Below are 13,792 nucleotides of genomic sequence, written 5' to 3'. Positions count from 1 at the left end.
CTGGTAAGCGAGAAAAAGAACGGCATCAAGTCGTATATAGGGCTTTGTTTTCATGAGTCTATGTTGGATTCTTCTGTTGGAGTCAGTTTGATGCTTCTGCTACAATATTCTTAACCACGCCCTCTTAGTTTGCTCTGAGTGAATGATGTGCAAAAGAAAGCCCCGCCCCCTACTTAATATTCGGTTTCAGTTAGAAGTGCGTCGACATACTCAAAAGTCTCAGCAACTTCTAGTTCACAGACTTTAAGGACTTTGATTCATAATGATGGATACTACAAGTTTGCTAGCTGTACCGCTTAATATTTTGTGGAAAAACATCATGATTTTTTTTTTTTTTTAGTTATTTCAAGTCAGATTTAATCTCAGTTTTCACTTCAGGGGACGCATACTGTTTGTAGCTTACTATTAAGTATGGAAGTATTTCGGGTGCAGCCTGGGATTTGAAGATTGTGTTTGATTGTTATGTGTATGCTAATGCAAAAAGATGCATCTATAATCTAGATTTAAGCTGACTGAGAGTTTCTTCCGTCAAAACTGTGCTACAGTAGAAAAACTTCTCCAGAATTTGTTTGTCAAATGGAAAAGATCTACCACATGCAGTCAATTTTAATATTTTAGGAATTATCAACATTGTTAACGTTGAGATTTTAAAACAACACTGCACTTTTTTTTTCTTTTTTTTTTTTGAAATAGGCTCATATTACAGGTCCCCTGTAGTTTAACAGTTGAGATTCTCCATCTGTGAATGCATTCAACGGATCTCCGGGTCTGACTTGAGCACTTTTAGCTTAGCTTAGCATAGATCTTGAATCGAATTAGACCATTAGCATCTCAAAAAAAAAAAAAAAAAAATATATATATATATATATATATATATACAAATTTTAATATAAAAAAAAATAAATAAGAAAAGCAAAAATAGAGTTTTGACAGTTGTCCCATTTAAAGCTTCCAAAACTAACAAAAACTGAAAAGTTGCTATTTTCTAAGCTGATATGGCTAGTATTTGGCGTAATAATCAAGAATCTTTGCAGCTGTACATTGGCTGTAGAAGCCACAATGATATTACGTAGCACCTAAAAATACAGTAGTCCCCAGCAAGGTAATTAGATAACAGCAAATTTCCTTTTTTAACGCCAGAATGAGAGTATGCTACAAGACTGTATGTGACCTGCCATGCAGAACAGAGACCTGCACAGATTATTATTATGTTTTTTGCAGAAGTCTAGTTTATTTAGGCATCGTATATGCTGAAGCTGTTTTGTTTCTATTTCATAGTTTTATTTGTTTAGGAAGATTAGGGGTTTTGGGATTCAATTATCATAGTTTGTCATGTTGATTTATTTGATTTTGGCCATTTTTCTTCCCTTCAAAGTAAAGTAAGTTTAAAATTTAAAGTGAAGTGAAGTTCTTCTCTATAAGTAAATTACTGGCTGTTTCATCATTTCCAGGCCCTTGTTTGATCATACCTGCACTCTACCTCAGTCATTCATTTTTTAATGTTTACCATCGTTTTATACCCTAGATGTTTATATACAAAACTCTTGAAAAATGTCAAAGAAAACTTTTCTGTTTTCAATACATCATAAGCGTTCAATCAAACCCTAAATAGTCACCAAGATCTTCTATCGATCAACAGTTAAAAAATGTGATATTGACCAGTGTTGATACTAAGAACTGGGATATAACCTTCACTATGGTCAGAATTTTAATATGTCTTTCAATTCAGCATCTGAAGAGAGAGAGCGTGGGGTCAGAAAGATGAAATTGTCTAAAATCAATAGCAATGAATGGACACCAACCGCAGGCCAAGTAATTGCCATTGATGATGCAGTCCTAAAAATGCTAGAGATATTTTTTTAAGCCATAGGTGATGTTCTGATTTTAAAAATACAAATATTTTCTGCAAAGAAAAATATAAGTTATATATACTGTATATATATATATATATATATATATATATATATATATATATATATATATATATATATATATATATATATATATATATATATATATATATATATAAAATTAAGACTTTAAAAGTTTTTTGTTTTTGAATGAAGTCACTTATGCACACCAAGGCAGCATTTATCTGATTACAGTAAAAACAGTAATATTGTGAAGTAATTACAACCCCAGATCAGAAAAAGTTGGGAGAGGATGGAAGACATAAGTGAAAAAGTAAAGTAGTGATTTCCAAATCTCAGGGCGCAAACGCTTTCAGGGCGTGTCAGGACGCGTTTTTGCTAATTTAAGGACGGGAAAATCTGCCTTGCGCCGTGGCGCATGGTCTAAAAGGGTTGAGTTTATTTTCTTAATGAGTTATAGGTGTGTTTTGAGAATTTTAGAAGAATTTTGAGTCTCATCTCCCATTCCCTTTAAGAGCCAGCTGCGTCGTGCCAAGAGCGCATTTGCTATTTACAGGACACAAAGTAAGTCTAAGTGGAAAAAATGAGCATTTCACAAGCAAACAGTTAACAGTTGACAGTTTTTTAACAGAAAACAGTTAAACAGAGCATCTACTGCGTGAGAATGAGAGGTAATGGATCACTTTCACATTTCCTCTTGGATAGGGAAACCTTTATGCACAGACATCAATTAGTCTATAAATAATTAATTTAGTTTGTTAAGCGCAAATATTCGTTTCAAAACTATTTCTAAATTCAGTTCTAATTTCCAGCAAATGAATAAATAAATAATAATAACGAAGTGTGTTCAAACCTGAGTTATATCCTAAAACACATGCTGTGCCCCATATGGTCTAAAACCTGACAGGTGGGCAAATCTAAGCTTGTTTTTAATTAAACAAATATAAATATGGATATAATAAATAATACTGCTAATAATAATAACATTATACAAAAGCAAATTGTTATGAATGACCTGAAAAAGCCTCCCAAGATGAAGAAGACATAAAAGCAGTGATTTTTCATATTTATGTAGGCTAGAAAATAATATGTTTTGTAATATTTTAATCCTTTATAATTACATCCTACATCTATTCTTATTATATCCTATATATATCCTTAATATTTACATTTTTTTCATATGTAAAGATATTTGCCTATTGCTCTCTTTTGCGTATTAAGCAGTGTGTAAGCGAGGCGCAACTCTGCGCTGGAGTTTAGACCGGGTTTGTTTTGGTCTAATGAAAAATCTATTATAGTTTTTCAAAATAGCAACGCACCAGCGATCTGCCTAAGAACGCCTTCCTTTATAGATCAGAACGCCTATGGGCGCACAAGTGAGCGCTAATGCATTTGCTATTTAAACAGCGTAGCGCAACGCCTCAAAACGACTTTTGCGCCAAGCTGAAACTAGCAAAAGACTATTGCGCCGCGCCTTGCACCACACTGCGCCGGGTGTATGATAGGGCCCTATATGTGTTCATATTGTCTGCAATGCAAAACAAGTCAAAGTAAATTTGGAAATCACTGCTTTTTATATTTGCATTTTCCATACTGTCCCAAACTTTTCTGATTTGGGGTTGTAGAATAAAATAATATTAAAAATGCAATGCGAGCATGAAAATATTCTATGCAAAGAAAAATAGACTTAAACCAACAGTTGTACAAATCATGCACAGTTTGTCTTTCCAAGGAAATGTATGTTCATTTATATGGTGAGTGAACTGTCAGGATTTTAACCACGAATCTACAGTTTAATACTGCAAATAAATAACCCTGATGGAATATAATATCACATGTGCCTGTTAATATAACTGTAGGCTGGTAAGTGGCAGCGAGTATCCATCTATTTCTGCTGTTTTACATTCACAGTTAGATTCCAGATTGGAGACTGGGGCAAACTTATGTAGAAATGATATCACTCCCTATTAATCCTCCACGGGGTCTCCTTTCTCTTCTCATTTCTCTCCAGCAGGCTGTAGAAAACACATATTTTCTACACAGTCACATAAATCAATGTTATCTTGAATGGTTTGGGGGATAAATAGTAATCAAAAGCCCCCATGATGCTCATAATCCGTCTTGTCATGTATACGCAATGCTTAAATGCTGCAATTTGAGCTACAAATACTGCAGGATCATAGACAAAGAAATATTGCAATATAATCAAGTGCAGAATGTGTAAGATGAAATCTTGTGGGGGCAGCACAGTGGCTCAGTGGTTTGCACTGTTGCTGGTTCAAGTCCTGGCTGGGCCAGTTGGCATTTCTGTGTGGAGTTTGCATGTTCTCCCCGTGTTGGCGCGGGTTTTTCTCCGGGAACTCCTATTTCCCCCACAGTCCAAAGACATGCACTATAGGTGAATTGGATTAACTAAATTGGCCGTGTGTGTGTGTGTGTGTGTGTGTGTGTGTGTGTGTGTGTGTGTGTGTGTGTGTTTCTCTCAGTACTGGGTTGCAGCTGGAAGGGCATCCACTGTGTAAACATATGCTGGAATAAGTGGTGGTTCATTCTGCTGTAGCGACCTCCGATAAATCCAAGACCAAGCCAAAGGTAAATGAATGAAAGAATGAATGAAATCTTTTGGGGAAAGAATTGTCATATTTTACCCCAAAATTGAAAAAGAAAAACAATAAAAAGAAGAAGATCATAATTGTGATTTATTGTTGTTGTTTTTTTTAATAGTTTTGAATGAAGTTTATCAGCATTAATCTGAATACAATACGGTAAAAACTGTAATCTTCTAAAATATAGTTTGATAAAAAAACTATTGGAATAACAACATTTTCTGGATTTAAAATGTATAGTTTTGAGTAAAACTGATTTTTTTTGCAAACTATTAGACTAAAACTAACAGAATAGTTCTGCAAACTATTTATAAATTTATCTTCTAAATTTAAAATAAAAATGTATAAAAAAAAGAAGATGATTATAATTTTGCATACACACTATCCAAAATTGAGCATCCAATCACAGCAACTCAATGCATTTAGACATGTAGACATGGTCAAGATGATCTGCTGCAGTTCAAACCGGTGACTTTGAATGTGGCATGGTTGTTGGTGCCAGAAAAACGTTGCCTGGTCTGATGAGTTTCGATTTCTGCTGCGACATACAGATGTTAGGGTCAGAATTTGACATCAACAACATAAAATCATGGATCCATCCTGCCTTGTATCTATGGTTCAGGCTGGTGGTGGTGTAATGGTGTGGGGGATATTTTCTTGGACCCATTAGTAACAATTGAGCATCGCATCAACACCACAGCCTACCTGAATATTGTCACTGACCATGTCCATCTCTTTATTACCACAGCGTACCCATCTTCTGATGGCTACTTACAGCAGGATAACGCGCCATGTCATATAGCGCAAATCATCTCAGACTGGTTTCTTGAACATGACAGTAAGTTCACTGTACTCAAATGGCCTCCACAGTCACCAGATTTCAATCCAATAGAGCACCTTTGGGATGTGGAGGATTGGGAGATTTGCATCATGAATGTGTAGCCAACAAATTTCCAGCAACTGTGTTACCGTACGTTCACACCGAAAGCGGCGAGAGCGTCAAAATAGCCGGAAGTCATTAATTTTCAATGAGAGCCGGCGGCGATAGGCGACGATAAGCGGCGAGGAGCAGCGCGGCGCGTCTTCGCCGGCGTGAGCGTCGAGGAGAGTTGAAATGAAGTCAACTTTATGGTAATGAGCTATGACGCGGTTCGGCGGCAAGCAATCAGAATGAAGATGTCCATCGCTTGATAGAAGTTCAGGGAACACAGACCTGTGAACTTTGGTTCCGACCACAGTTGTTCCCAAGGGTTTGATTATTGCGGTCACCGGATTTCCAATTATTTACAATTTTTTCCTACAGGAACATACATTAAATAAGTTACTGGCGAGTTACTGATGTTCATTAATGATATATAAATTTATCTTAAAAAAGCGGGAATCTCACGCGATGTGACAGTACAAAACAGTACTGCTGCTTCAGGATATTTCAGACATATGGACACATATTGGATAAATAGAGCAAAGCCACACCACACGCAACTTGATCTTCCATTGTTGTATGAATTTGATAAGAAGTGCGCAACATTTTCACGCTAGAAACATGTTTTATGCAGGAATGTAACTGATAATTCTGCAACGGCTCCTTTAAATATGAGATCAATGTAGCGAGTTTTGACGCTCTCGCCGCCGGAGCTGAAGGCAGACAGCGTTGTCGCCAGGGCGGCCAGAGCGACCTTGGACGCTCTCGCCGCTTTCGGTGTGAACGTACGGTTATGCTATCATGTCAATATGGACCAAAATCTCTGAGGAATATTTCCAGCACCTTGCTGAATCTATGCCATAAAAGATTAAGGTAGTACTAAGCGCAAAAGGGGGTCCAACCTGGTACTACTAAGGTGTACCTAATAAAGTGGACGGTAAGTTTATATTCTGATGTTGAAATAAAAAAAAATGTTGTCATTTGGAGAATAACATGGCATTTTCAGTTTTACAAAATAATTTTATAGTTAAAAAATATTTTACAACATATTTACACAAAGTAATATTTAATGAAATATTTTTTTCATATTGACCTTTTTCTGAGAAAAAAAATGAAACATTTTCATCAACTAAACTGAGGCATGAAAGACAATTGTTAAAAAAAATTGATAAACATTATATGTAATTAGCCTACATATTAAGTTAGCTGCTGTCTATTTGCAATTCATATTTCAGAATAGTGATTCAGCACAGTTTCTTTTACATTTAACATTAGATTGAAATTGAATTTTGTTATTATTAACAATTTATTATTAATATTTATAATTATTAACAGGATTTTGTCTCACCTTAGTTCCTTAAGGCATGTAAATGTGATTCCCCCCACTTCTCAAATCATTCATTCATTCATTTTCCTTCATCTTAGTTTCTAATTTATCAGATGGACCACCAAATATTCCAGCATATGCTATTCCAGCAGCAACCCAGTACTGGGAAACACCCATACACACTCATTCACACTAATACACTAAGGCTGGTTTTAGTTTATTCAATTCAGTTTTAGCGCATGTATTTGGACTGTGGGGGAAACCGGAGCAACCAGAGGAAACCCACATAAACACATGGAGAACATGCAAACAACACACATAAATGCCAATTGGCACAGCCGGGACTCAAATCAGTGACCTTCTTGCTGTGAGTTGACAGTGCAAACCACTGAGCCACCAGGCCGCCCCCTCCTTTACATTACTACATTTAAAATCCCCATAATGTAAAACCTAATTGGAGAATGTGGAAAACTACAGGTGTGTTTGACTTATCTGTGTCATTTAATCAGAATATTTGTGTTGGATTGTGCGTGCCTGTGTGTGCGCATGTGCCTGTGTGCTTTTGCGTGTGTGTGTTTTCTCCCAGTGCCAGGTGTTTCTCCAGCACATCACCTGAGCTGCCACTTCATCTCTGCAGAATGTCAAAAACAAAAAGCTCACAGAGAAACCTGAGAGCTCAGGAGGAATCAGAGAGACCAAGTGCTGTCTCATATGGGTTTGATTTCCTCAAGTACATTTATTCAAAGACTCTTTCTTTTGTCTTTTTGTAGAGCACAGGTTTATATTGGTATCAAACAGAAAGTTAGAAGTCAGGAAACTTTTAGTCCCTGAGAAAGTGTATTCGCCAGAAAATGCCTTGAGTTGCTGAGTTGTGGAAACGTTACGGTGTTACACAGAATCCAAGGACCACATTTATTTCTCACTCACATTGTAGAGGTCATGTAATGAAAAATGCATTTCCCTTGATCTTTTGAGATAGGATTGTCACGCACCGACTGGAGTAGGAAGACAACAAAGTAAAAAGTTAACAAGGTAAGTTTGATAAAAGTTTCAGCAGAAAACAGTGCAAAAACTGGAGAGAAATGTCAATGCATATTGTTTGCTGATGAGGTATACAGTTAAAGTCAAAATTATTTGCCTTCCTGTGGATTTTTTTCTTTTTTAAATATTTTCCGAATGATGTTTAACAGATCAAGAATTTTTTCAAAGTATGTCTGATCATATTTTTTCTTCTACAGAAAGTCTTATTTGTTTTATTTTGGCTAGAATAAAAGCAGTTTTACATTTTTTTTAAATAATTTTAATGTCAAAATTGTTAGCCTTTTTAGCAATATTTGTTGATTGTCTACAGAACAAACTATCATTATATAATGACTTGCCTAATTACCCTAACCTGCCTAGTTAACCTAATTAACCTAGTTCAGCCTTTTAAATGGCATGTTAGGTTAAATACTAGTGTCTTGAAAAATATCTAGTCAAATATTATTTACTGTCTTCATGGCGAAGATAAAATAAATTAGTTATTAGACATGAGATATTAAAACTATTATGTTTAGACGCGTTGAAAAAATCTTCTCTCCTTTTTTTAGGAAACAATATACAGGAGGGCTAATAATTCAAGAGGGCTAATGATTCTTACTTCAACTGTATACATGTTTTCTGTTTTTTTATGCTCAACTGCAACCCATCACTAAGAAACCATACCCTCCCATACACTCTCATTCCCTCTCATATACTAGGGTCAATGAATGATGAATGAGTTTATATCTCACAATTTTGTGGAAAAAAAAAAACATAATTGAGACAAATTCTACGAAAAAAATTAAGAAATGAAGTTTAATTTTAAACTAATTTCAAGAGGAGCATGTGCTCATGAATGACCCAGGTGGTCCACATTAGATAATCATGATCCTCCAATCAAAGGATCCCAAGTCACTATATATATATATATATATAGCAACAAGAATACCAATGGCGTTGGCTCCTCGCTGGGCGATCTGGTATTTCTGTGCCGAGTTTGCATGTTCTCCCTGTGTCCGCGTGGGTTTCCCCCGGGTTCCCTGGTTTCCTCCCACCATCCAAATGTGCTCTATATTATAGATAAATCTAATGTCTTACTCTCAGGAAGTTCGCCTTGGCCTCAGCAGCTGGGGAGTTTGAGATCAACCTGAGCTCAATCTCCCCTCAACCTGCAAAAGAGGGAGCCCTGGGCTCGAGGATCCCTTGAGCTCAGGGCTTTCTCCTGGGACAGCACTCCAAACAAGTTATGTATAAATTGTGAGCTAAGTTTAAACTCTTGAATTGTAGATAAAAGTCACAATTACCTGTTTAATTTTTTAGTTCAGTGGTGGAAAAAAACGTTTGTACTCTGAATGTTTAAAACACAAGCATGTGACATTCTAAAATAATTTTATTTTGCAGCTTACACAGCGGTGATATCCTTTTTAAAGAAGTTACAAACTGTTTTCAGGTTCATACTACACTTTAATTATGTAATTAATACCTGAGTGCTTAAATACTTTCTCATTTTAGACAAAAACAATTCAACTCTTAAGACAGAAAAAAGAATTGAAGAACATAATGTACAGCAAAAGAAATTAGATATTATTATATCAATATCCAGGTTGTTTATGCATTCCTCACTCACTTAGTTTATTCATTTAAAGCTCCTGAGCTATAAAAAAAAAAGCAATCAAGAAATAATAATTTGAAATGAAATCGTTCAAAAGGAAATAAGTAAAAAGCTAGCTGACTAAGTGCGAGGAATAAAAATGAGCTTCACGCAGGTCTCTGCATTGCTGATGTCTTGTGTGACCTAGAATAAATCTGACAAAAGCTTATCATTTATGTTAAGAATATACAAATGAAGTTCAAATTATTAGTCCACCTTTGAAATGTAAATTCCTTTAAAAATAATTCCCAAGTGCTGTTTAATGGAGAGATTTTCTTCAACACATTCCTAAATATAATAGTTTTAATGATTGATTTCTAATAACTTATTTCTTTTTATCTTTGTCATGAGTAATATTTTACTAGATTTTTTGCAAGATACTAGTATTCAGCTTAATTGAGATAAAGTTATTATCTTAATTAATTAGGCAAGTTTATTGGATAACAGTTGTTTGTTCTGTAGCCAATCGAAGAAAAAGAATCTTGAGGGGGCTAATAATATCGACCTTAAATTAAAATGTTTAAAAAGTGCTTTTATTCAAGCCAAGCGTAAAGGATTAAGAGCTATTGTACAAGTTTGGTAAAGGAAAAATCATGGTTTGGGATTACATTCAGTATGGGGGCGTGCAAGAGATCTGCTGAGTGGATGGCAACATCAACAGCCTGAGGTATGAAGACATTTGTGCTGCTCATTACATTACAAACCACAGGAGAGGGCAAATTCTTCAGCAGGATAGCGCTACTTCTCATACTTCAGCCTCCACATCAAAGTTCCTGAAAGCAAAGAAGGTCTAGGTGCTTCAGAATTGGTCAGCCCAGTCACCAGACATAAACATTATTGAGCATTTTTTGTGGTAAGATGAAGGAGGAGGCATTGAGGATGAATCCAAAGAATCCTGATGAACTCTGGGAGTCCTGCAAGAAAACTTTCTTTGGTATTCCAGATGACTATTAATAAGTGATTTGAGTCATTGCAGAGATGTATGGATGCAGTCCTCCAAGCTCATGATGGAGTCATACACAATATTAAATCCTTTCCACTGCACCATGACTTTATATTCTATACTGTACATTATTTCTGTTGAGTGACAAGACTTTTGTCTTTGTGAAGTCAGATCTAACTGTCCTTATTAAAAAATTTAAAAATCAAGTCATGATTATATTTTATTTTGGTAAAATAAGCGGAATCTAGAGGCCTTTGCCTTTCGTAAAAGCCACTTTTGATACCAAATGATCAATTAGAAGTCAAGTTATTTTTTGTTGTTCCTAAAACTTGTATAGGTGACAAGTCTTTACTCAGGTAGTGTACATTAGATAAGTTAGCACTAAAGGCAAATCTGAAGCTAATCTAACAAATTAACTTATAATAACGGTCCAAAAATAGTACTCCCAAATTTGTATGTTATAGGGAAAAATATTATTATTATTATTATTATTATATATTAAAATTATTATTATTATTATTTTTTGTTTTTTCAAGAACAAAATTCAAGAGAAACTAAAATGTATGAAATACCCCCCCAAATTTTGCATAAATTTCAAGTATTATCTTTCTATTCCTAACGATGTTTGGTTACTAAAATGTTTAAATAAAAATATCTGTTTAGTTAATCTGTTTTTTTTTTTTCATTTGCACCAAAAAATATGACCTATATTTAATGTAAAATGGATAAAAATATAAATTTTTTAAATGGACTGTACTCATTTACAGTATGTTGATCACTGTATATTTGTTTTCAATACCCTTTATAGTCTCTTCCAAAAAAAGTGATGTAGAAAAAGAGAAGAAAAAAAAATACATGTGACATCTTTTTAAACTTTTAGGCACCCCTCTCTTGAGCCAAAATTATAATGCATGCACAAACATCATTTACATATTACTTGCTGCATGTAATTAGTTACATTGATACATAAATATACAGCCGTGGAGTATGCATATATTAGTGGCATTATTGAAACACTGCAATCAAACTACTACCGTCATGTAGGAATTTTCGCCGCATTTTGTGACAAGATCCACACACACGGCTGTCAGTAAAGGACTGTACATGTGCGCACACACACACACATACACACACACACACACACACACACACACATCACCAAATGCGAAAGTTTTTTCCTTTTCATTCGCCGTGCGGTGTCAATAAAACAACACTCCTCCACCAGTCCTTCATATTCGCGTCAAATAATCCAGTTTGTCACAGAAAAATAAATGAAATGTTCATGAGTAAAAGTTAAACTGCCGAACTGCAGTTAAATTCGAGAAATTAAAGATGAAATATCCAAAATTACATGGGATGTGCAGGAAATGTGGATAGCCTGGTGACACAACATTCAAAAAGAACTCGTTCAGATTAAGGCGAATAACTATTACTGATGTCCATGTAAACGTAGCCAGTACAAAGGAAGTGGAAGATCCAGATGGGCATCCTGCTGATTTGATTTAGAAGGGCATGTTTTTGTCAGATGGCTCCATTTTGTCCATTTTATTTGTGTATATTTTACTGGAACGCATTAACTCTACAGGTGCCTGATAGTTAGCTGTGGCGCTAATGTTAATCATATTATTCCCTATAGAGCACACATTAAAATTGTCATCATAATTTACTCGAGTGCACGCCTCAATGTCTCGCCGCTCTTCTTAATAGGTGCTGGCGCTCCCCTGTGGGCACGTCCTACAGTTTGAAAACCCCTGCTCTAAATTATCTGCAAAATCTTGTAGCAGGAGCTTTTCACCTGAAAAAAATAAATTGCATGCATTGCAATTGAACTGGGAGCAAATAGGCTACTTGAAAATGTATTTTTCTGAGAAAGAAATTCTCATTCACATCCGCTTCAAGACACAACAAAGGTCAGGTCACAGTGACACATACTGAAGCACTAATAGTATATGAAGAACTACAACTCTCCATCCTACCAGGACTATAGTAATGTTCAAGAGGAGAACTGTTCCCTCCTCTTCAGAACAGCAGCAGTAAACAGAAGGTCAGGTGTAGAGAAGAGGGAATACTTCACATCCATTTGGTGCACAAGCTGTTGGGAAGGAAAAAGCGAAACAACAGAATCCAGGCTCTCGAGAGAAACGCCTGGCAGAGGAAGAAACAGAGACAAAACGAGACCTGTAATGGATGGATTACAGAAGCAGGCATAAACAGGAAAGGAAAACAGACGAAAGCTCAAAGGTAATAAAGAAAGGTGGAGCGACACATCAAAGCGCATGATTGCAAAGAGTTCCCGGCGCAAACAAACACATGTCAGGAGACACAGGATTATCATTTACATGCTTGAAAAGAGATGTGCTAAATGCTGTGCTTTACAATTTCTACTTGTCAAGATCATATCCAGGTCAAATTTTACACAAAAATCAACAGAAATTAAAAATAATTCACATTATAATTATTTAAGGTTTTTGTATATATTTTTAAAGACTATTAATATATAATTGCAATATTTTTGTCATAGCCCTTCCTTATCTGTCATTTCTGTGTTGTCTATGTTTTATGTGTCTATGTTTATCTTGTTTCTGAGCCATAGACAGTAAAAGATATGGCTGTAGTATCCGTTACGACTTTCTGAAGAGCGCAAAAGAAGCTACAAGTAGGCATGGCCGACTGTCGCCATTTTGTTCATGCGTCATCGCACCGACCGGGGGACACAAAACAAGGGCAAAGAGGCGGAGCTACAGACGCCTGTTAACATTTTGCCTAGACAGGCTTTTCTTTGGGAGAAACGCTTAATACTTAATTACCTGCGACTCATTTGTGTTCTGACCAGGGCTTAATTTGTGCCGAAACATTCCAGATCTGGCACCTCTGAAATCTCATTTTACCCTCCTAAACTGCACTCCTCCCCCGTCTGCTGTTTACGTTCATTTTTTTTTCTGCGACTCCCCAACTCTTTACTTTCGTCCGCGACACCCTAGCCCACTCACTATCGTCTTCAACACCCCCCCACCCCCCCCCCCCCCCCCCCCACCACCACCACCACCACCTTCCTTGACCTCCCAATTCAAAATTGAGGCCACGTGAATGGTTTGTGAGCACGTGTAAGTGCACACAGCATGCCATTATCTGATAATTGTAGGAAATAATTCCAAAAGGCAATTGACTATGTAAAGCCACATAAAACAAAACAAAAATAGGATGTATATGGCAAGTTCAGTGGCTAATCAGCCGGAATCAGCTGAGGTGACGAGACGGCAACCAGCAAGACTTAGCTTTCACTCAAGTCGACACGCTCTTAATTATGCAGACTTATTATAACTTAATGTCAAGGAAACGGATGAGTCATAAAAAAAAGTCGCCCCCTCACAGTTGTCATGATGGGTAATATTAGTTATGAACCAAAATCATTCTTTGTACCAGGCTGTAAACACCTTTTTTTCTGCTGTAAA

General features: G+C 36.1%; 1 long non-coding RNA gene across 1 annotated transcript; it reads left to right on the top strand.

The window, feature by feature from the left end:
- The first annotated feature begins 3,560 nt into the window (after window positions 1-3,560).
- On the top strand, window positions 3,561-10,528 carry LOC141385850 (uncharacterized). Its single transcript, XR_012406954.1, has 5 exons — window positions 3,561-3,625; window positions 4,358-4,463; window positions 5,226-5,315; window positions 7,313-7,758; window positions 7,965-10,528. It is a non-coding gene; the product is annotated as an uncharacterized lncRNA (long non-coding RNA).
- The last annotated feature ends 3,264 nt before the right edge of the window (window positions 10,529-13,792 follow it).

The sequence above is a fragment of the Danio rerio genome, chromosome 5, assembly GCF_049306965.1.
Source record: "Danio rerio strain Tuebingen ecotype United States chromosome 5, GRCz12tu, whole genome shotgun sequence".
Lineage (NCBI taxonomy): Eukaryota > Metazoa > Chordata > Actinopteri > Cypriniformes > Danionidae > Danio > Danio rerio.
The sequence above is the reverse complement of the archived record's forward strand: the minus strand, read 5'-3'. Positions and strand labels throughout refer to the sequence as shown.